The sequence below is a fragment of the Cricetulus griseus genome, chromosome 5 (assembly GCF_003668045.3).
Source record: "Cricetulus griseus strain 17A/GY chromosome 5, alternate assembly CriGri-PICRH-1.0, whole genome shotgun sequence".
Classification (NCBI taxonomy): domain Eukaryota; kingdom Metazoa; phylum Chordata; class Mammalia; order Rodentia; family Cricetidae; genus Cricetulus; species Cricetulus griseus.
This window is the reverse complement of record NC_048598.1, coordinates 30,403,376-30,426,911: the sequence shown is the minus strand read 5'-3', so window position 1 is coordinate 30,426,911 and position 23,536 is coordinate 30,403,376. Positions and strand designations below refer to the sequence as shown.

Genomic DNA, 23,536 nt, shown 5'->3' with positions numbered 1-23,536 from the left:
TAAATGTATTTATTGGCCATTAACACTCCTTTCAGACATAGGTTTTTTATTTTCTTTTTGAGACAGGGTCAATCATGAAAGATGTAAGTAGAAATGGAGAAAGAGAATTTATTCCATGCCAGACAATGCATGAGGCATCACACACTTTTTATTTCTCAGAAAAAAATATGAAGTAAAGTGACACTATGATCACAATTTGCAAATTTATAAGTGTAAATGTAATGGTTAAATAGCAGATCATACATCAAGCAAAAAGCACAGCTAGATAGATCCCATGCCTGTCTTAATAGCAAGGTCCACGTGTTTGCATTGCTAGGCTCTCCAGCTGAGTGTACACCATTTTCGTGGGAAGCAATTACTGAGTAGTGACTGTGGGTCATTTTAACTTTTAACTCATTTGATCCTTCTGACACTCTGAGATAGATACTTTTAACATCTCTATCACGTAGATGAGGAAATGGAGACACATGATCTGCTCCCTGCCAGGCAATGGTAGAAGCCAGGTTTTAGAGCATTCTTCCCCGCTCTACCTCTCAAGCATAACCACCACTGTGTACTCTCTCAATGTACAGAAAATTACCTAGTAGAATATAACCTAAGATCTCTTCTGAGCATAAAGAGAAATGAAAAAAAATCCAGATTCTTTGTAAAAATAGCCCTGCACCAAATTGACTAAGGAATATAATATTCTGATATCAAACTGCCCTTATGTCATTTCCCAAGATGCACCACTTAGAAACTGATAATCAGCAAATCTCCCCAACCTAGTCATCATAACCTATCTCCCACATGACTCTTGAAAATTCCCCTGACATCCCATGAAATTGTACTTTAAAGATCTTTCCCCATCACTCAGTCAACAAGGGTCTCTCAATAGCCATCTTCCTGAGCTTATTAATATGATATACTGAACAAATAGCATCCAATCCACAAGGGTGACCACCATGATTCACTGACCTTCTTCAGAACTCACGTGTTCACTGGTAGAAGGATCATTCACTCAACAAGAGCTATACTTGAGAGAGCCAGGGGCCAGTGGGAAGACTTCCAGATGAGTAAGATGGCGTCCTCATTTTCCTATACTCTCTCAGTCCATCATCCATATCTAATCCATGCCTCAGTGATTACCTTCCTCAGGATTCATGCTCTCTCTCCCCAGAGCAGCCTTGGGATAGGAAGCCACACACTTGTCTAGATATAGAACTTACTTCAATGGGTAGTCTAGAAACATACCCATGAAACACAGGGTTGGGTCACTAATCTTACACATGCTACTGGATTATTCCACAGGCATTTTTGTGAAGTTTAGGGATGGGGTTTTCCTTGCTGTGGTATAGAAGAAAAGGAAGAATGAAAAGAGGGCAGCATTTATGATACCTTTAAATTCTATCATATGATTGAAAAATTATTTTTAAAGAATATCATTCAATAATAGTAACTGTTCTGGTCCCCATAATTGGTTGAGTTACTATAATGTAGTACTCAGGATCACAGTTGTTACACTTTCCCTAACAACAGCTAAACCATGTCAATAGATGGTCAACAGGTATCTAAATTAGCTCAAACTCATGCTGTGTCTGTTAATTTCTTAGATGTATTTTAGCTCCCCCGACCTAGACTATTATCTCTTTGAGAGAAGGCATTCTTTAAAACTCTGCTGCATGATTTAATGATTTCATAATTCTGACCATCACCAGGGGCCATATGAGAGGAACAGCAAGTAGTTTCTGAACTCATAGGACATGGCTTGGTAGTCAGCAAAACCATGCCAAGAGAGCCTGGAGAGGCAGAGCCCTGAGGACTACATGTCCTAAGGACCTCATGCTGTTATTGAGCACGGCTCTGCTTATTGCCTTTGGGATCACCATGTCTTTCAGAATCCATGAGCTGTATGAAAACTCTCAGGGGGTTTTTAGGCACTCACCAAGCAGTATCACTGGCACGTACGATAGTAGTGATTGACTTTTCCAAGTATTGCTGCTGGAGCAGATTAACAACCACCACCCTTAGAATGAATTTAGGCATGTATGTTGTTAGTAAAGTTAGATTAAGATGTTTATGTTGATGGCTTTGATATAGAAAATCTTGGGGAACAATTTAAAGTTTAGAAAGGCACACTTTTGATAGTTGAGCAAGGGAGTTGTTGAGGTCAGGGACCAAAAACAAAGGAAGCACGGACATTACTAGCTAATTTGCCTTTTTTGTTAGGATGGATTGGTAATCAAAGGCGATGATTAATTTCTTATACCCGTTTCTGCCCTCAGCTTCCTGATATAATTTAATAATAAAAAAAAACTGTTGATGAGTGACTATGCACCAAAAGGATTTAAAGTAGAAATGACTGATTGTTTTTCCATATATAAAAGCTTAGATTTATGGTTCTTTTAAGATTTTTTTAATAAGATTACCTTTTGAGATAAATAATAAGATGATTCATCCTTTCTTTGTAACCAAAAAATTGCAGCCTGCCAGTAAAAGAACTGGCTGAGAAAAATACCTGGCTTGCTTACACTTTGTTAATCTATAGCAAGTTGCTTAGACATGATGTATATGGATCCTTAGAAAAAATTTCATTATTCACCTGTAATACACTGAATGTTTAATCATGAAAAGGAAATGAGAAACATGTTATTTAATGTATATTCATTGTAATCATTCACTTGAAAATCGGGATGTAACCACATTGTAATTTTTATACTGCTTAAAAGATTTTGCTGGGGAAAAAAGCTGTAAGGGAAAAAATAAAGATATACAGAAGGAGTACATCAGGAAAGAGGTAAAGGGAGGAAAGAAAGAAGGAAGGAGGGAGGGAGGGAAGGAAGGAAAATCCTGACATGTTGAAGGTGTGTGTGTGTGTGTGTGTGTGTGTGTGTGTGTGTGTGTGTGTGTGTGTGTGGTCTTACAGCTGCAGACCATGCAATATGAACCCACCATCAAGGATCACCTAGAAAAGTCTAGTTAAAAACAGAATACACCAAGAGCAGCATCCCCTCCCTAGAGTGCTTGAGGAAACTCAGTTTTCCCTTGCAGTTTGAGAAGATAAGCTTTTGGTTTGTTTCAACCATCCTAAAACAAAACAATGTTTGTGCTTGGAGATGACTGTATAAAAAGGGACTTTGACATCAGGTTCATCAATTAAGACACTTATTTGCACAAGAATAACGAGTGTAAGTATAAATTAAGGAATAGATACAATAGGAAGGGAGACATTGGTTGGTTAACTGGGTAAATAGCATGCTTCCTCAGGGATGCACCTTGCATCTTTAAGCACCTGATGAACCTGGAGTAGGGTGCATCTATCACCTCCACCCCCTCAAAGCAAAGTTAACTATTATATTTGTACAGATTTTCATTCTCTAGGTTTTTTAAATATCCGTTATTGAATCAGAATGGGTTTGATGCGATTAATAAAATTAATAATATTAAAATTAATAAATATGACACTCAAAAACTAATTGATCTTTCAATTACCAAAAATAAAATCCAGATTGTTTCTAAGGCAATATATTCTCTCACAGCCATCCATTTCACTGACAGCCATTCCTTCGGTCAATCGGAAGTCAAAAATATCTGGAATGTGAATTTCCACTTATAGCTTTCACAGCACAAATACCATGTCATTGCACATACCAAACTCTTGTACAAAATGCATGTCCTTACTCTGTATCCAAGGCTGGCCTCAAACTCATGACAATCTTCTGCCACAGCCTCCCAAACGCTAGAATTACCGACATGAGCCATGCTGTCTAGCTTTTAGTCAAATGTTTGACTAGAGTTCACAATAACGTCTAACTTACCATTTCCATCCTACAATTTTGTTTTCTCACTTTGTGTTTCAGTGTTTTACTTGTTATTTCCCACTTGATTAGACCAATCTGAGTGGGGGTGGGGTGTGACTCTGTGATTCAACCATCACTTAGAACACATTTGACTTTTGGTTTATTTGTGTTTGTGTTTTTCTTTTTCTTTTACCAAAAAAGTGCATTAATTTTGTTTTCAAGTGGTGACATCACACTGTTGTGTTGATTTCCATTCCTTGAGGATCTTTTGGAAACTATTTTATCTTTAATTGTTGTTACACATATATTACACATGTGTGTAAATTCCTAAACACATAAATGCAACTGGCTCAGTCTGTATAATGCTATAATCTCAAAAAATTAAAAAAGAAAATGTAAAATAAGATTATATATCTTTAAAGTTACTTAAAATCAGACACTGAATCAAGTTCTTATGTAAAGGAAATATGTTTGGGAAGCTATCTCAGAACTATGAAAAAATTTGGAGAAGGAAATAAGAAGAAAAGGTCAGGAAAGGGTGGATCAACTGATAGCTGCCTGAGTATGAGCAATTGGAGTCAATCTCTCCCTAGACCTCCTAGGAACCTCTGTGGGGTGTGCTCTAATTCTCTAGGCCCTTCACAAAAACATTTCTGGTAGCTCCTGCTTGCTTTGATGATCAGCTTCATCCAGGTGATAAAGAACAAGGCCAACGTCACCGAGACACTGCAGGAAGATTAGTGTGTCCTTGGCTCATCATACAAAATAAACATCAGCTCTCACAGGAAAGGGGAGCTGGCAAGAAGTATCAGAAGAATAGAACAATCTTACCAGGTAGACAGACAAACTTTCCCTTCCACAATTAATCGGAAAACAGTAGCAAAGAAAGTAATTGGATGTTAACAAGTCATTAACTGCCTCGGGCAACATTTACACTTAAAGTCCTTTGCCTTAAAACATGCCTGACATCTGCTTAGACAGCACAAGAGAAGTGGCCACATATCCGTGTTTCCTGTTTTGTATCTGATTAGCATCTTAGTGTCGAGAACTGAGGTGCAGCCCGCTGGGTAGGATATGTTTCACCAGCGTTGTATACTATTGTCACAACGACTTCATGGGACAAGTGTTTAGAGTTCTAAATGTCAGTAAAATGGAAGCCCAGAAAACTTACAGTTTACCTAAGATCACTCAACCAAACGGTCACTCTGGAACCACAGGGAGTTCAGCTGTCAGGAGCACTGAGTGCTGGTGTCACAGTCGTCTGTAAAGAAGCCAAACCCCTGGCAGGATGGACGAAGAGGAGGCTGAAAGTGGGGAAAGCAATAACTTCCTCATGTAGCATGGAGGGACACACCTCTGAGGGACAGATGGATCCTCATGGGCATGGGTTCCGTTTCACCACTGATGAAAAGGAGCCCAAGGGAGTGGGAGAAGAAAGAGCTAAGAATCAACACGGACTGGGTTCCAAGTCAGAGGGGAAACCCACCTTTAAGAGTCCCTCCCTGGCCCTGTAAAGAGATTACTACATAGAAGTAGGAACTAGCCCTAAATCCTAATCTGAGCCTCGGGTGGCAAGAAAGTTCCCGGATAAGGGTGTGAGTGTGTGACATGAAAGGAGGGGTTGGAGGAAGAGTGGAGTCCTCGATAGTAACCCTCCAGAAACTAAAATGTCTTTGGTGTGCCCCCAGTCAGGTTGGGGAAGGCAGCTTTTCCTGAAGGCCTGCTGGTTAAAAACCACACAATTGTCTGTGGCCATGCCTGGAAGATCATATGTGGGCTTCTAGTCAGGAGCGGAACTCCTCAGAGACTTCCGCCGGAGGCTTGAAATTCAAACACGATTTTGCTCCCTCTTCACTAAGCCTGGGAACTTCATTTGTACATGCAGGAGGTATGGCCACTTTTGGTCCAGAAAGATTTAAACAGATTAATTATTGTTCTAGTTGTCACTGAATCTTTTAAAATATTGACACAGGAAAAGGATAGAAGAGGGAGAAAAATAACAGAAATGATTTTTTTTTTAGTTTTTGAGATTAATAATGTTGACTAGATTAAAATAAATATAATAAGCAATCACTTTTGAAACTTCAGTGGTAATACCCAGTACCGATGTATCAATTGTGAGGTACCTGTACCAATTCATAAAAGAAAAAGTTCTTGCTTATTGTGAATCTTGCATAATCATATGAGCATGTCACTGAATTGAATTTATCTGGTATTAATCATTTCCATTCTGATGGGTACACATAGTCTTTGTGGTGACTGTCAAAGAGCCAATTCTCCCTAAGAATTATTCCCCAAATATTCCATTTTTAAGAGTTGTTTACAGATGACAAACCTTTTTATGACCATTGTTAATGACAGACAAGAACACTGGGTATTAATGATTTATTAGGTGTAGTAATAAATGGACAAAAAAGTCACAAAATTTCAGTGAGATGTACAAAATATTGATAACCCTGACTTGCAGTAAAGTCTGAAACCTCTAAGCTATGTTCTCTGTGTTGGATTATTTCTACCTTCCAAAGGCTGCATTTGTCTCTTTCCTCTTACGGATTATAGTCCCTCCTCAGTCCTTTCTCCAAAACTCACTCACAATCCAATCACAGCCTAAGCAAGTCTCAACAGAGTGGTCTCTAAGATCAGGCTTCACCGAAGCCCATGTACGTAATAACAATGAAGGATGTTTTTCACAGCATGTTGAAAGCAGGCGTGTGCACATGTCCCTCAAGATGGCCAATTAGGGCCAAACTTCCATCCTTCTGATTTCCCAGATTCATCTTAAGAAGAAAATGAAGGAGGCAAAAGAAGAAAATATAACAAATCTGTAAGCTCCTTCTATATTATGAAGTATCTATCGATCATCTATCTCATGTATACACACACACACACACACCCCACACACCTGCATGTGTGGGGTGTGTGTGTGTGTGTGTGTGTGTGTGTGACTGTGTGTGCATGTGTGTTTGTGCCTGTGCCTGTGTGTGTGTGTGTGTGTGTGTGTGTGTGTGCATGTGACTGTGTGTGCATGTGTGTTTGTGCCTGTGCCTGTGCCTGTGCCTGTGCCTGTGTGTGTGTGTGTGTGTGTGTGTGTGTGTGTGTGTGTGCGCGCTCGCGCTGCAGAGAAATTAGAAACAACCAAGATGTCCACCCACTGAGGGACTTAATGGCATCAATACTGTTAAAGTTTGAATCTCACTTTGCTCTCTATCCATACAGGATGGTGAGTCATCCAGGAAAGAGTATCTTGCGACAGAAATCAAATATGTGCTAATGAAGAAACAAGAAGCAAGTAGTTTGGACAGTCCTAGTCAATTCTTGATTCCAAAGGGAAAAAGATGTATCCTTTAAAGCCTTATCTAAGTCTTCTCAGCTTAGATAAAGCACATAACCATCGAGTGTGAAGGGCTATTAGACCTTTCTTTAAGGCAGCTCCTGCCAAGAAATGCTTATGGTGTAAATCTGCTGAGGTCACAATATCCAGATCATAGAAACACATTTGTGAAGCTCACCGTTTGGAAGGAGTCAAGCGCTGTGCTGTTGCTGGGCCTGGACATCTCAGCTGGTGAGCACTGCTGTCTCGGTTCTTCATAGGCAGAAAATCCTCCTCTGTACCACGGCCTTCTCTCTTCCCTTTCCGCCGCTGGAGTCTTGCTTCTCTGTCTTACTGTTTACCTTCCTGCTAGCCTCCTCTGCTCCCCGAAGTAGCTTTCACCACTTCCCTCTGTGGATGCGCTAAAGGTACAAAGGACAACTGACACTACATCCTAGGAGTCTTCATCTCGATTGCCTGGTAACAAACAAACAAAATATAAACAATGTGGTCACGTTTCATTCTAGAGAAATTAGGTCACTTGTGATTCCCAGAAAGATATGTGTTATTTCTCCCCTAAAGATTTGCAGAGACTTCAGCTCAGAAAACAAACACATAGGGCTAGCCTGACCCAAACATATGGCCTGTTTAGTATGATCTGGGGCTCTAAATTGGATCCTGAGTATTAGGAGAGACTATCTGGGATTTGAATTAGAAAATAACAGATTCTTTGGAGTCGCAGAATGGTTAGGTGCCAGAGATCATTTGATTTACATGCTTAATATTCACAAAAGAAGAGAGAGACAAGAGCTCCACAGGCTAAGGGTACTTACGGTCACCTCATTAGTTGGAGATCACTTGGGGTGTTTTGGTTGTTTTCCTCTGTTCTTTGTTCTAGTTTTTTTTTCCTTTAATTGCATAGCCTCTGCAAAAAAGAAAGCAAATTATAATTATCAAACCAACTAGAAGCCATGTTAGCAGACTCTCCTCTATTTTATCCCTAACAAAGAGACTTCATTTTTGACCTAGTCCAAGTCAGAGACCATTCTTTACTTTACAAATGCATGACCTGCTTATTCTCTCATTTTAGGTTCTTGGTTTAGTGACTCAGAAGTGAGTTCTTCCCTCATCTCCAGAGCTCATTGGCTCCCTGCTCTATCCTTCAGCTCAGCAGATGTTGCTCCAGTAGCACCCATTCTCTGTTTTCAATTTCTTGTCTCCATTCACTCCACATGGCACCTGGAAACAAGCAGTGTAATCCCCACTCTCAACCTCCACCCCCAACCCAAGCTTATAGAAATCCTCAAGGAGAACACATTTGAAGGGGTTTGAGGCTAGCTGATTATATGAATTTTTGTAATTGCTTGGTTTATAATGCCAGGAGTACAGATTCTTTATAATAGGGGCCTCTACTAAGTGCTCTGGCATAAGATTAACTATCAATAACTTTGATTCCAGAGCCAGTGCAATGAGGACACACAGAGATTTGAGTTCTGCATCCTCAGCAATTGACATTACCCTGAAATGCAAGGATGCAGGCTAAGTCTGAGTCTAGAAGAAACCAAGAACCTCCACACGAGGCAATCTCTCTAGGGGCAGGTGGGGCCAGCTGTCTTCTTACCTCTGCAATTACCATGCCCCAGATTTTCGGAATCCCTTCTTGCCTCCTGATATTGTAAACCTCTTGATTATTTATTCTTTTCTTAGTCTACATCATTGTTGTCACTCTGTGAATTCCTCTTTTGTACCCTCCAACAGTCTGTACCACAGAACCTCTCCTTACTCTCAGGCATCTCCTAGGCATGCATCTCTTAGAATATTCCCCAATTTACATTCAATCCAGGCATCTCACTCTTTACAGAGACTTTCACTCCTCTGTATCTCTCACTCAGTGATTCCTCATTCTGCCTACTCCTCGTTTTATCCAAAGGATCCTTTCACTTTCTCCCAGTTGATCACCTTTGCTGTCATTTCCTTAAGTGGCATTCTAAAGTACTAAAAGACTACATACCTTTCCTGGGCAACCTCCTTCATCCCCAATAGATGAGACAATATCAAATATTTTGTTTGTAGCCCAGAATCCCCTTTTAAACTCTTGGTCTGTGTGGTAAAGGGCTTACTGGCCATTTGATCACTGAATATTATAAACCACAGACAGTTTGGCAGCTCTACAAATGGACCATTTCCTCCATAGACTTTTCTCCTAGAAGGCAGTGTGACTTTGCCATCACACTGGGAGTGGGCTGCTTTTACCCAAGAGTCAAAGAGTTCCTGATTTTAAAATCTAAGCAAAAGAACCAATAGTAAAGTGTGTTTTGTGGCTGTCTTCCACTACTGGGGATAGTCTAAGAAAATATGGACGCAGAGGCCGAAGAATTACCATAAGTTTGAGGCCAGTGTGGTCTGCATAGCAAATTCTGAGCCAGCCAGTGCTACACACTGAGACTGTATTTCAAAATGTGTGTGTGTGTGTGTGTGTGTGTGTGTGTGTGTGTGTGTGTGTGTGTGTATAAATTATCTGATTAGGTTACTTTTCAGGGATTCGAAGACACATTTTATTGAAAGCACCTACTCTTGATTTAGCCTACAGATAGATGGCCAATGAGTAATTGGAATGAGATGAAACTGTTTAGCATTTCCACTTTCATAATTTGTGTCTCCCTGGCTATCAGAACCTTTGGATCAGATTATTACACAGTTATTTATGTAGACATATTGATAATTTGAGAAATGATTTTTTTTTCTGGAGCCATAACACGGTAAGTTTGCCTTAGAACTCATCTGGTTTCTCTTCTCCCCCATGAAGGCTAAAATAACCACCCCACAGGACAGGAAACACCAGACCATGAAAGGGGTGAAAAGAGGTAGCATTTGAGTTCCTGGAAGATTGCAACTTACTCCAAGAAAAGGTCTGCCAAGTTCTCCCTCATTAGCACTGCTCTCTCCCTTGCTATTCTCACGCTATTCCTGAGAGTCTTCAACTTCTTGGAACTGATAAGCTGATTTGCCAATGACACTCCCACTTCTTCATCTCTGGTCTTGGAGTGAGAATATGCTGTTGAAGCTCTTTGTTCATTTCCATTTCATCAGCTTCGTGGCTCCAAAAGGGACAAGATTCCACTTTAGGGGCTTCTTTGACCCAAAGGAACCAACAAATCCTTAGTAACACTCTTTTGTATCATCATCAGTCACCAAATCCTATAGACATTGTTACTAACCACTTTGACAAATTTATTGAGCAAGTATGTATTATTAACTATATGCCAGACATTAATCTAAATGCTTTGGATACAGCAGTGAACAAAATAGGCAAAGCCTCAAGCCCATGAAACTTACATTTTGTAGTGAGCACATAATGTATGCTGAGGAATGAATTGTATTCTTACTTGTACATTGAGATTCCAACTCTTAGCACATCATAACATAACTGTGTTTGGAGATAGGGTTTTTACAAAGATGAGATAAAGTCCTTAGGGTGGACTCTAATCTAGTATTATTTGTGTCTTTATAAGAAAAGAAAATGTGGACTTGACTACAGAGGGAAGACAATATGAAGACACAGTGAAGGTTAGCTGTCTGCACCCCAAGGGGAGACATCAGAGACAAACCAACCCTGCCAGCACACTACTATCAGACTTTTAGCTCTCAAAGTTTGAGAAAATTAATTTCTGTTATTTATTCTGTCTATGGTACTTTATTGGGCCACCCCTGGAAAACAAATTATTTATGATCTTTCAGGAACTCAAGTGCTACTTCTTTTCGCCCCTTTCATGGTCTGCTGTTTTCTGTCCTGTTGGGTGAGTTTTTTTCTTTTTTTCTTTTTTCTTTTTTGTCTTCATGGGGGAGAAGAGAAACCAGATGAGTTCTAAGGCAAGTTGATCAAGTTTAATTTTTTTTTTTGCTTTAAAGAAAAGAAAATTACAGAAGGTCAAAGTGATTTAAAAAAAAAAAAAAAAAAGAGGAGACAGGGAAAGTGATATCCAGGAAAGGGAACAGCCACCGGTGTTCTAGGGAAGAAAAGGACTTTGTGTAGGAAGCATGCTGGGAGGGAAAGGGGACAGAATATGAACCGAGAAGTGGATTAGGCCAGATTCCAAAAGGCTTCTTAGCTGAATACAGAGTTTGGACTTTCTGTCGCATCTAACCTTAGCACTATTAAAATTATTTTACCAAATAATTCTTTGATGTGAAGGGCTGTCCGGTGCATTACAGGGTGTTAGTAGGCTCCATGGACTCTACCTAGGAGACCCCGATATCAGGCCTTGCCCTTCTGTGCTACCTCCCTGTAACAACATTTGTTGCTGTCAAATGTCACCTGGATACAGAGCAGCCTCTGCTTGGGAATCAATGACACAGATGAAGCAGAAAACCATTGAAACCACAATCAGGCAATTAAATGGTTCCAATGGTTTTCTCTGAATAAATATAACAAGAATGGATTGGGTCAAGGGAGGACAAATGGAGAAGTGAAGAAATCTAGACAGGCTGTCAAAAAGAGAAAAGAGGGCAGACTTAAGAGATATGGGTGATAGACTCAATAGAATTTGTGGTATGTGAGGGCTAGGGACGGAAGAGTCATGGATATCCTTCAGTTCCTGTTGTAAGTCCCTGGGTGAGTGCCAGGGGAGAGAAGCAGGTCTAAAGAATGTTGGAGCATCGTTCTTTCCCAAACATGGAATTGCCTTTTTAGAAAATATTTGCCATTATGGGAGAGATGTAGATGGGGATGAATATGTGAATCCAATGCCCCAAGGAAACATTAGAATCAGAGGCCAGAAATTTGAGAGTCCTCTTCTGTAGATAGAAAGCCATAAAACAAGATTATATCCTCTAGACAGCATGGAAAGAGGAAAATTAATTTTTCTCACCTACTTCTTTAAGGAATTAGCAGCACATAGCTTTTGCCCATTTTTCTATTTGAAGTTTTCTCCATCATTATCATGCAGGGGATGGCTTTAATGCTATGAATATTATAGTCTAGCTAATAGAAAAGCTGAATCATTTTTCCTGTATGGATTCTAAACTGAGTACCATGCCTTTAAAAACAAAATCCTAGTATTGCAAAACTATACGATTTCACATAATCCCGCCAAGGATGGGCCTAATCACTGTCACCAATTCTTTTCAAGGTTGAAAACACTGTGTAATTCCAGAGTAACCCACATGCACATTAAGTGTGCATCAATGAAGGCTCAGCAACACTTTAGAATTACTGAGATACTTCCTAAAACACTCAGCTTGGACCAGAAGCCAAAATGGGTTTTCCTAAGTCAAGAGCTGGGGCATTAGGTCTACCAAGATGACCAGAAGTCCTGTCTGTCTTACTGTCCCATAGATTAACCAAAAGAGGGAAGAGAGGCTAATGAAAACTGGGACTCCATAAATTTGTCTCTTTAACAAGCAGTAATGATTGTACAAAAAAAGAGGAGAGTGTACACTGTTTATCCATCTCACAGTCACCACAGGAGAAAACCCCCGAGGGCTGCCCTTGTTTCTTTTCAGTATCACAGAGCAAACCAATGCTCTCTTACATATTAGGCAAGGACCCTCCCATTGAACTCCAACCCCACTTCATTTCTGCTTTTAATGCCTACCCTACCTTCTAGGAAGAGGACCCAGCCCACAGAATAACAGAATCTTAAGCATAGATTAACTATTCTTCCTTTAGCAAGAAATACGTGTGAAGTGGGATGAAACAAGAAAATGTCCCTTGGGTGCTTCCCAAAAAGGATGGAAGGAGAGATGGGGCTTCCCTTTCATATGAATGAGGGAGAAAAGAGATTTCCCATCAAAATCCACATAAATTTTTCTATTATCAATTTCAGAAACCATCACACTTTCATGCTTGTTACTAATAAGCAACATGCAAATATCTTCACTTCATTTTTTCAGTAAGACTGGTGCTATACAATAGACTGGGGGTCTTGGATTTGGGAAAGGGTTAGAGCATCTCAAGATGGACATTTCTCTGAATTAAGTGAAGCCGGCTATTTAAAAGGCACTTCTACATATGGTACAGGTCCTAAGAATTTTATCAAGTTCAACTGACTGAACCTATTTTGTTTATCAGTAATCATATCAAGGGTAGCAACAAACCATCAGAAGCCATCTGGTCTACCACTTTGTACTATGAGAGGTGCCGAGCATTAGGGTATAAAGTTCTGTCTCCATCTTTAAGAAATAGCCAGAGTTACTGTGGTGTCTCCAGGGGGTTGTGATAGATGACATGACTATTCTTTAAAACATATCAGTTCTCCTCTTGTGATACTCCTCCATTCAGAGGAGTATAAATCATGCTATACAACATCAGCTTTAGCCAGTGGCTTGCTTTAGACCACTACATGGAAACAGAATTGACATTTGTCACTTATAAGCAGAAGTCTTAAGAGACAGCACGCAGTCACAGGGCTCAGTTTCCCTTATCAATGCCCCAAGTAGAAGCTACATTGTCACTCTAGGTCCCTCAGTGAGGAGATGAACCTCACCCGACCCATAATGGACATGTAACTTAAATAAAAACTATCACTAGAGTTCAAGTTATTCTTAGTTTGGGTCTTATTTGTTACCCAAACTTGGTTTAGCTAACGAGATTGATACAGCTGTTTTTACAAAGGCCAACATCTTTAATAAAGAGGATTAAATAAGCAAGTCTATTTGAAGCAAACTTTTTAAAATGAAGTTGGATAAATATAAAAGACTCTATTTGGAAATACAGAAGAAACTTACATGGCATTATGTAGGATGGAAAATTGCCTTGCATAATAAGTGTATCAGTAGATCCCCAAATCTCAGAAAATTGCAAAAATAAAAACTCATTTCTCATCAGAGTAGGTTGATCTTTCTTAGACAGCTCACATCTTCACCATGGCTCAGGGCTCAGGATGCCATTCACTTGTGATACTACTATGTTTTAACCCTGTACTTCCAGCCTCATGAACAATACATGAAAGATCTCTGAGAAAGGTTCTGTGGCAAGGCCATGAGGTAAGTCATGTGGCCTCATGCTCTCGGTATGTATTTCTTCACTGTCACTCCCAGATGCAAGGAAGGCTGGAGAATAAAAATCTTCCTATAACCAGAAGGAAAGGAAAATGGTTTCACAAGCAATCATATTTTATCTTTCACCGCAATGTTTTTATATGAAGAATATATAAAAGACAAGGCTTGAAACAGTGTTTTCACCTAGGTGGTAATGGTCACCAGTATAAACAGGAGTATGAACTCCAATCTTTAGGTAGATAAGAGTTATGAGAATGCAACCAGATCTCAGCCTCTGTAAGCTATTGCCCACAGGTTATGTTTGCGTGGGGGAGCCCAAACAGCTTTCTGTTAGAGATAGCAGGACCAAGTTCAGGCAGAGAATCACTCCAGAAAACAGGGGCTCATGACCACCCAGGGCACTGCTGCTGGAAGGGCAAATACTGCTGGGAGATAATCAGGCCTTATGTCCAAGAGCACATGTGAGCAGTGGTGTAAGAAAGCAAACTCCAGTGGTTGCTATATTTAGTACCAGAGAAGGGCTGTGTCCTTCTCTGTACCATGTAAACTCTGGAATTCTTGGGGAATTTAAGTGGAAAGCTTCAAAAGAAAACAAGCAGCTGCTCTAGCAAAAGAATTAAGAAATGAACCATGCCTCATTTTTGAATAACAAATGGGTTGAGTATTTCATTCTGGCTGTATAAGCAGGAATGTGGGAAAGACTAAGACAAAGGAGAGAATGCAGAAGTCTGATGCCAAAAAAAAAGCCAGTAGTATAATTTTATTAATTTTATTTTTTAATTAAATTTTATTTTCAATCACTAAAACCCAATCCTGTAGCAAAACAAGGCAGTTTAACTGGCCACAGCAGGGCACACTGAACCATGAATAATAGTTCAGTGTGGGCTAAATCCATTTTAGAACTTCAGGGTCTAGAGGACAAAGCAAGATTTCTGTTCTAAATATTAAGAAACAGGAGGAGGGGGCAGATGATGTCCTTTCAGAATGTCATTAAAGTTCTTATGTGACTGTGGGTGTCTGATCAAAGTTCTTACATAAACAGGATCTATGTGAGAACACTTTCAGAGTCGAATGTGGAACTTCGTTAGAGACAGAACAGAAGGCAGGCAGCCAGCCAAGCAATCACACGGGACTGAAACTGATGTTTTAAAGCCCGTTGGGCTCCTCACAGCCATCCCCACTTGCTCAGCCCACTCAAACACAAAACCAAACAAGGTGCTTCTCACCTGTGGGTTGCCCCTACACAAACCCCAAGTGATATCTGATCTAATCTGAGAAGGCCTTTTATACAGAGAACAGGCTGGCTCAAACACACCTCCTTCATGAGAAAAGATGGCTTCTCTGCCCCAAAGCATGATTTTCCCTTGGGAACTCTGAGATTATTTTCTCTCACTAAAAAGGAAGCATCAAGGACTTGTGAAGAAATCCAACTGCTACCTTATCTGTCAATCAAATCAAGTGACCCAAGGGCTCTGTCATTATAACAGTGATCTAGCTATAACTCAGGCTCGTTGGCCTAAGATTAATAGTAACTATGGTGGCTTTGATCTGCCCAGTCCCTGAACTGTGCTGACCATCTAGCTGTAGGGCCCTGCTCTCACCACACAAGTAGCTCGCAGGGCAGCTACAAGGCCCCTAGCTATAATGACTTGGGCTCTTCTATGCCCGATGGTACAGATTTTTTTGTTCCAGGTTTGTTCCTTAAAAAGAATTAGTATTTTAATTCACAGTGTTTTGTGATCTTGTTTTATAAGAAAACCGTACGTTCACTGGGAAATTCTCATAGTTGACTTTAAAACCAAGAAGACAATTCAATTCCATTTATATTATTTATATGCAATTTAAGCCAGGGGAAAATAAAAGGCAAACTTGATCTTAAACCCTTTCCTGTATCTTCTTTGATCCTCCCAACTTCTTAAGACATAGGGAATCTTATGGGATAAGGTATATATTCCCCCAAACTAAGCTATGACTCATTAGACTAATACTGCAATCGGATCAATCCAAAAGTGACCCTCCCGATGATTATGGGCAGGCATCTTAGTCACCACAATACTCTACCTCAGTGATGCTCCTTGCCATTCCCCAATGATAACCACTCTCCCTTCTTTCTTCCAATTGTATTCCTTTGTCTGAACTCTGTTCAGGAATACTAATCCTCAGATGTCTGTCTTCAATTAACTCCAGAGACCCCAATGAAACAGCAGCCCTGGTCTACCCAAGTATAGCAGATTTTCTAAAGTAGTATGTAAACTGAACCCCTAGGCATCGTGCCTAGTCTTTCTGCACTTTGTGCCAGCCCTGGGAATGGAGAAATGAAGAAGCCATTGCTATAGTCATCGAGTGGCTCTGTATTGTCAGGCAGGCAAACTGCTGAGCATCATGGGGTTGGAATGCTCTAGGTTACTGCAGAGTACTGACTGTTCTTAGTAAACCATAATAGTTGGAAAGAACCAAGGAACTCCCCAGTTGGGATCAGGGGCAGCACCTAACGCAGGCTTCTGTGGATTCAGTGAGGCAGGGACAATCTGAGCTTGAAGGAAAGGGAAAACATGTTTCACTGGGTTATTTGATTTTCCCTTCTGACAAGATGCCAGAAGCCTTACTTTCAAGAATAAATTGCTCTTCTCCGGCAATTTATACTTTCTGCAGAGCTCCTTAGACAGCAACAGATCTGACTGCACATCAAAAACTTCCAGGAAAAACAAAAGAGCTGAAATAACTGCATTATTCAGCATGCAAATAAAGTACCTAGAATAACAAACTGTAATGGAATATAATGTTGGAAGGAACAATGATAGATTAGGGTAATTTTACAGTAAAGTTTCAAAGCAATTTAGTTCTCCCCATGCCAAAAGATTCTTTACTATACATAAGCATTTCTAAGTGATTCAGAAATTTCCTAAGGTCAGAACCTAGAAGAGAACCACAGTTTTTAAATTATTTATGCAAATTTTAATCTTGATAAATAACACAGGGGGAATTGTGACCTTAAAACCTTTCATATGTCTTCCTAGGCTTTTTCCAATACTGGAGAGCATGTAAAAAGGACATATTTAGGAGGCTGCAGCTATGTACAGACTTGAGGAATCAATCCTACTTTTTTTCTTTTTTTAATGCAAGTATCTAAAGATGCCACCGAGTCCTGAATGGGTGGCACAGGGCATGGGAGGAGTTGTAGAGGGGGGAAAGGTGGCACTGATGAAGGCTGACAGGACAAACTGGATTTCTCAAACTTGTGAAATACCCCAGGAATGATGGTCTTTGTAATCCAACTGAGTCACTCTCCTGTCCTACTAAAGAGTCTTTACATTTAGGCTTCTGGATTTTGCTAGCCATTGTAGGGTCTCATTTCCTTCACAGCTGAGCTTCCCCAAGCTACAATTCTTCTAGTCCTTCACCACAAGTTTCTTCCACTTAATACAGACTGTCCTATCTTCTATGTAAGATAAAGGTCATAGTTAAAACCAAAGAGTTTCACAAAAACAATAACCTCCTTGTTCCCCACAACTTCTCTCTACCATACAACCTCCTCAAAGGGGAAACAAATGCAAGAAGGAATCTTGGTTTGAATAGAAATTGATTAAAGCTCTTTTTTTCCAGTTTCAACACTACTTTTTCTAAACTCTTAGTTTCCAGTGACCTTTTAAATAAGAAAATGCAGAAATTGCAATAATTGAAAAAAAGAAAAATCTGACTTTAAATGCTATTCAACAATTTTACCAATCTTTGTTTTTTTGTTTTTTTTTTTTTGATTAAATTGAAACTGAAATTCCAGGGAGTCAATGCCTCCGCATCCAACACCATAACTCACCAGGGTACCACCACCCTTAAAATGCTGAAACAACCATGACTTACAGCCCACGACGGCCTTCTCCTAAGAGTGTTATTCTATACTTAGAAACCTACTAAAGAAAGTTAGTAAGTTTAAGAAATGTGTGAAGCTGTAGATATAATTATCTACATGTAATTATCCATACTAGAAATGCATAAGAAGGCTTTCAAGTGATTGAACACACACACATATATATATACACATATATATATACATATATATGCAAACATATACACATATGTATATAATTGTATTCTCTCTGTCTTTCTGTGTCTCTGTCACTCTCTCTCTCTCTCTCTCTCTCTCTCTCTCTCTCTCTCTCTCTCTCTCTCTCACACACACACACACACACACACACACACACACACCACTTTGCTAGCTGGATACCCTAAACACTCCATACTTGTGAAGTAAATATTTTAAACTGCTCAAATAAAAAGATACAAAGACTCAAACCACAATTCCAAATGGAGTTCATTTCTTCTGCACAGGTCAAGACAGTGATGCTTCCCTCCCCTCCATTGGTAATCTCATGCTCTGAGACTCCATGACTGTTAGATTTGGGACCTGGGTTCCCCTTGCAACACTGCCTTTTCCTAATTGAATGCCAACCTTTCTTATGTTCCTTAAAACACTTCTAACTTTAAGCTGTTGCAAGTACCAGAATTTCAGGGAAACTTTGAGAGGTACAGAGATAGTTGAGGGAGGAGTGCTTGCTACACTTCCAGAAGACCCAAGTTCAGTTTCCAGCAGCTATGTATGCATCTCACAACTTCCTGTAAAACCAGCTCCAAGGGATCTGACACTCCTCTTCTGTCCTTCATGGGTAACTATATACACACCACACATGAGCGTGTGCAAGCGCGAGTGCGCGCGCGCACACACACACACACACACACACACACACACACACACACACACACACACACACACTCGTGCACTCACACATACACACTTAAATTTAAAAAATTAAAATACATCTTTTTTTTAAGGAAAGTTAAAGAAGGATTTTAGAAAAGCCGAGAGACAGTCACTGCTATCCTCAAATTCACTGACAGTCTTCACCAAAAGAACAGTCCATGTGCTCCATGTCTCTGCTTCCTCCTGAGCACCCCTGCACTGGTGTCTCACACCTTTCACTTTCCAATGGTCTCCTTTAGGCTCTCCAGGTACCTGCAGGGTTATCACTTAGTACCCAGAGTCATTCGCTTCTCTCCATGTTTTCTACTTTCAGACCAAAAACACTCATCCAAGTGATTTTTTTTTTCTAAGCAAAACTTGTTTGCTTAACATGGGTTTATAACATACCAAGGGAGGAGGAAATAGAAATGACTGTAGTAGATTTTTGTTTAATGTTCTTTTTAAACTATATACTTAACAGAGAGAGTTGGAGCAGGGAATGGGAGAGAGGGAGAGAGACAGAGAGACAGAGAGGGAGAGAGGCAGAGAGACAGAGGGGGAGAGACAGAGAGACAAATAGTCATAGAGAATGATCACACTGAAATATTCTAGAAGAACAACACTGCCTGATGATATGCTCCCATGCTCTCGCTCTTACTACTCACTCATTCCCCTTACAGCAGGGTGATTTTAAGAATCATAACACAATACTTCCCTGCTTGAAATTCTTTGGAGGCTTTAGTTAAGCCAAACGCCTTCCCTGGACACCACAGACCAGGCCCTGACTGTTATTGTTTTGTTTAAAAAGAAGAAAAGAGAAATTGCTGAGACAGACATAAGACTGCAAGTTTATTATAAGGCCCGGCAGAATGGGGAGACTAAGAAGAGGAACAGGGCAAATGGCTGACCGCCATGGCCGGTCGCCATAGAGAGACAGAGGGGGAAACAGAGAGAGCGGGAACAGAGAAACAGAGAAACAGAGAGACAGAGAGCGTAAAGGGGCAGGGACTTATCTTTTAAAGGGGTCCTCTGCACCTGTGTGCAGACTTAGTTCCCATGGAACCTTGGGCTGACCAGGGTACTGCCTGTTTCACCAGGTAACAGGGGCAGGCCAGCATAATGCCTGAACCTTTCACTGACCTTCCTGTATGACCCCCGCTCCTGCTCACATTGCTCTACATGCACTAATGTGGTGAACATTCAACTCTCCCCTCCAGGACTTCAGCACTTGCTTAGCACTCTTTATGAGTCTGGCTTCTTTTTTGGCCAGACTCCTCAGAAGACCTTGGAAGCATACTGTCTGAAGCTGTGATCAAAGTTATTCTCCATTGAGATGAAAATAACAACTTTAATGCTAAAATCCATACCAGTCCCTTTAGTAGAAGTAAAGTTCTACCTCTGGATTAATCCCATGTGCCCACGGTTACTTCCCATTGTCTTCATTAAAAATGGTTGTCCTTCTACAACATCAGTTCGTTTTCTGACAAATTCTAGACATGTTATAATAGTAATAGTAAAAACCAACTGTGTTTGCTTTTCTTATTCGTACCTAAATAGACTCAATTCTAACTTCAATGAAGTCTGTAGCATGAATTTTATGTTCTGCCTCCACTCCTAGATCTCCTTCAGGAGCCCACCCTTAGTTTTCATTTTCATGCTGTTTCTATTCATTTCCTTTTTGCTCTGAGCCTTGTAAGCTTGCTTATATCCTCTTTGAAGGAAGGCTGAATATCTTCCAAGAGTTGAAATACAAATTAAATACCACACCAAACACAGTTCTTCCTGAACTTCCCGGTGTCCATGGTCACAAAACTGGTAGTAAGCTGATAAAGAAGGAGCAGAAAGATGAGGTTTCCTGATCCAAGAGCCTCAGGGTCAGGCTCTCCCCATTAATAAACATCCAGCAGTTTTCAGCCTTCCATACCCAAACACATTCCCAAACTGAGTCATCTTGCCTTCATTATCTTACCATTGACCCCCATGCTGTTACCCTGAATTCTTTTAGATGGACTATGTCCCTCTTTGTCATAGTTTTGGGTCCAAGTCTGGGCAGTGACCATATGGGTACCAATTCCAGTGAATCCTATAGACCAGCCACTCACATTCTAACTGTGCCAGCCCCACATATTATGTATAGTGTTGAAGTTAAGTTTGTGTTAAGTATAGACACGTATCCCCAAGTAGACAATCTTAAGGGAAGATACCTGATGGTAACTTCTTTTGAGTCTCTTGAGGATGTCACAATGATGGGGCCATTGTAGTTTTTTATAGAGTGCTTCCTACTATCATACATTCCCGATTTCAGTGTTCCTGTAATAGTTCAACAAAAGTATCAATATTAGCCAAGATTAGAAGAGAAAGGGAAGCTTCTGGTCCAATGTAATCTCAGTTGGTCTGTAGAGAAGGCTCACCATGAGACCAGAAAAGACACATGGAACTGAGCACACTTAAGAGAGAGGAAGCCATGGGTGGTGAGGAAGAAGGTTATCTCTCCCAAGTAGGGGCATTTTTAGCCTCAAAAAAGGAAAACTGGAAATCCAAGAAGAACAGCAAAAGCCATTGGCTATAAATGTGGAGCAGGCAGAAGGAAAAAGAAGAAAATAGCATTTGCTACTCACCAGTGCCAGACAACATGCCGAATGCTTTATATATCCCAAGGGCAGGAAACTAACCATTTCCTGAAGTACAGTTGTCCATAAACTATAGAACTGAGAACCGAGGTCCAGTCTACTTAACAAGGAGGCTTCACATTCATAAATACATATAAAGAAGGGTTCAGATAGTGATATGAACAGAAAGAAAGAAATGCCTCTTGATAGAAGGACATTTAAAGAAAGGAGCGAGAGTCAAGACAGAAAAATTCTCAGGCTGAAAGATTAGGAGAGATGCAGCATTAGCCTGGATGCAGGCTTCTCAGAAGACACTGGACACCCCCATAGCATACATGTTAGTCAACAATGTTTTTAAGTACAGATATTTTCCCCAGTCTGAGAAATAATTCACCTTGAGTTCTCATACTTACAAGAACTTTTTGTGTGTTTTTGATACAGAGTCTCACTGTATAGCTCTGGCTGATCTGGAAATTACTATATAGAGCAGGCTAGCCTCAAATGCAGAGATTTGTCTGCCTCTGCCTCTTCAGTGCTGGGACTAACAATGAATGCTAACAAGACTGAAAATGTAATTTCAAGTTTCCTTGTTTTCTTCTTATGCTATATAGTATAGTATTGGAACATTACTATAGTAACATTAATATAGGAAAGGAATATTCCCAGGAAGGAAGAAAACACACACACAACACATCTCATTTTTAAAGGATGATCCATTAGAAGAATGGAAAGATAAGCCATAGACAGGAAGAAAATATATGCAAAAGCAAGAATATGATGAACGAATCACATTCAAAATACATTTCTGCCCCCACAAACTTCAACAATAAAAAACAATCCAAAATGTTAAATAGGTGAACTATCTGAACAGATGCTTTACCCAAGTACAGATGACAAATACATGAAAAGATGTTGATTATCATGTTGTTCGAGAACTGAAGTTGCAATGAGCTAGTGCTGCACACTAATTACATAGGGAAAGTCCATTAAGTAGATAACATCAAAAGCTGATGAACATGTGAGGCAACAACAAGTTTTATTCTTAGCTTATGAAATGAAAAAGGACATAGATACTTTAGAAGACAGCTTAGAATATCTCAATAAGTCCCAGATACTCATATACCACAATCCAGCAATTGGTTACCCAAATAAACTGAAATCTTATGTCCACACAAAAAGAATTGTACATGCCTGTTTATAAATCTCATTCAAAATGGGAAGGAATCAAGGTGTCTTGCCATGTGTGACTAGAAAAAGAAACTACAGTATGTTTATGAAGTAGAAAGCTTGTTAGTAATGAAAAGCGATGAACTATTAAGTCTCATGGCTTTTTCATGAGAAAAGGAAGGTTACATGCACATTGCTCAGTGGGAAAAGTCTATTTGAAAAGACTAAAATGGTCTGATTCTAGTTATATGATATTCTAGAGAAGGCAAAACTACAGTTAGTGACAAGACAGTGGGTACCAGAAGTTCAGGAAAGACAAAGGGATGACTAGGTGGGCCAGCTCAGGGGAATTTCAGTATGGTACAATCACTCTGCATGATACTATAGCATTAAGTATATGACATTGTGCATTTCTCAAAAGCCATAAGAATCTATAACAAAACTGCAGTGTTTTGTCACACATATTAGTTCACTAGTTATAGTAAATATCTCACAACAAAGCAAGACATCATTGATAACAAGAGGGACTGTGTATGGTGAGTGGTAGAGAAAGAATAACATACATACACTTTCTCAATTTTTCTATAAACCTAAGACTTAAAAAAAGTAGAGTGGGTTAATTTTAAAAGTATTATGCCAAAGTAAATCTTTCTATCCAGCTCAGTAACTAGTCATCTGAGACTATAGACATGTGTATATTTAGTTAAGATATAATTACATCATGTCCCTTTCCCCCGCATACATCTCCCATGTCCTCCTCTTCTAGTCCCTCCCATGAACCCCCATAATCCCTCTCAAATTCATGACTCTTTTTCTATGATTACTATTGTTTTTAATATGTATAAATGCATAGCTATATAAATACAACCTGCCTTGTCTCTTTTGCTGAACCTCAGCCAAGTTTAATTTCTCTTTGTCCTGAGGCCATCCTTCACTC

At 39.9% G+C, this 23,536-nt stretch overlaps 1 long non-coding RNA gene across 9 annotated transcripts in view; it reads right to left on the bottom strand.

Annotated features, from left to right (window-relative positions):
- LOC103159771 overlaps window positions 1-23,536 on the bottom strand; it is a 257,263-nt gene that overhangs the window by 222,884 nt on the left and 10,843 nt on the right. For 6 of the 9 annotated variants that reach the window (XR_003485663.2, XR_003485660.2, XR_004770089.1 and 3 more), the window contains exons 2-3: window positions 7,923-8,014; window positions 7,289-7,566 (exon numbers count right to left, since the gene is read on the bottom strand). This is a non-coding gene — a long non-coding RNA (uncharacterized LOC103159771). Of the gene's footprint in view, window positions 1-7,288; window positions 7,567-7,922; window positions 8,015-21,027; window positions 21,134-23,536 lie in introns of all 9 variants that reach the window. The other 3 variants (XR_003485659.2, XR_004770087.1, XR_003485662.2) reach the window with 3 other exon arrangements.